Below are 1607 nucleotides of genomic sequence, written 5' to 3'. Positions count from 1 at the left end.
ATGCATCTGATGAAAAGATGATTGTACCTAAAATCTAGTGATTGTACCTAATGTACCTTTAGGTCAGAAAACTTCGGAAAAAGGTACAATTGTACCTACTTTTTCATCCCTGATGTGTACCTTTTAAGCACTCGTTCAATATTCTAATAATTTACAAAATTTTTAAGTGATAAAAACGATGACTTAAGTTAATTATAGTTTTTTTAATGTTATTCCTAACGAATGCGAAATTCGTATTCAAAAATGTGACATTCGAAACATCCCTAGTACCAGTGTTGGCAAAATGTTAATCTGATCAAGGACTAAAAATTAACGACTTAAATGTTAATCGCGATTAACGATTAAAATTAATTAATCGTAATCATCTGTACGATTAATGACTAGATTTTTTTGATCGTTAATCGTCGGTTGTGATTACGATTAATTAATTTTAATCATTAATCGTTAATCCAATTAAAAAGAAAATCTGATAAAGTGATCTAGTTTGTCTGAATTTGAAAGACTTATAAAAACATTTAATATATACAAAAAGAAATAATTATTGTTATTAGTATTACATAAACTGGGAATTTTTACAAACCATCGCACACGTGCAGGGGGATATTAAAACATACTTTACGTAAGGTCTGCTGGAATAGATTCTAATAAAAACGCACAAAAAATTGCTTAGATTGATGAGGAAAACCGACTTAGCCATACCCGATTAACTGGCCTTGTGCGCACAGGAAAATTCCAGCATAAATTAATTAATCACCAAACCTACTTAATTAAATTAAGGATTAATGATTACAAATTAATTTTTTTAATTGCGGTTATGATTAGCTGTTTAATCAGATTAAAATTAATCATGATTAACTGTAATCGGATTGAATTTAATCGAATTAACTAATTGATTAAAAAATCAATCGATTAGTGCAAACACTGCCTAGTACATACATATAGTGGTCCATAAAATAAAATAATTGCGATATTTTGGCCGGTTTTGGCATTTGGCATTTGTCTTTTGTTTATTTAATGTTTATTATTTTTTTATAAAAGTCTAGCTGGTATACAACAAACACCATGTAAATTCTGATTGCAAACTTTCTACAAAAATTAGAAAAATTCTGCTTATTATCACCAAAACGTCAAACTTTGTAAATCAGAATGCAGTTTTTAGGCCATTTAATTCTAGTATAACGAAGTGCAAGTTTCAAGCTGCTATAAGATCTCGTTAATTTTTAGCAATTTTTTTTGCGGCAGTGTCCTCCATATAAAAGAAAATTGTCAAACATTCTTTTGTATGGAAAAAACGTGAAACACCTTCAACCCAAAGATTAATTTTTGTGAGCTGTCTGCAAATGTTTTTTGATGTTGGCTGTTGTCTGTCGCTTCACCCAAGGCGAATTTATACAAGGTGGTGTTGATGATGAATTTAGATTTTCGCCGCGGTACTTCTTAATGTCAAAATGATGTTATTACATATACTTAAAAACTCTTCACTTGATCTATAAACAGTATAGCAAACACAATTCTCTCACAAGCACCTAACAAGTATGTATGTAAAAGGTTGGAGATTCGGAGCGAATACGTTCCACTTTTGGATCGTAAATGTCTTCTTCTTTGTG

This window comes from Rhagoletis pomonella, unplaced genomic scaffold (genome assembly GCF_013731165.1).
Source record: "Rhagoletis pomonella isolate Grant_MI unplaced genomic scaffold, Rhpom_1.0 Rhpom_scaffold_00006, whole genome shotgun sequence".
Classification (NCBI taxonomy): Eukaryota; Metazoa; Arthropoda; class Insecta; order Diptera; family Tephritidae; genus Rhagoletis; species Rhagoletis pomonella.
The sequence above is the reverse complement of the archived record's forward strand: the minus strand, read 5'-3'. Positions refer to the sequence as shown.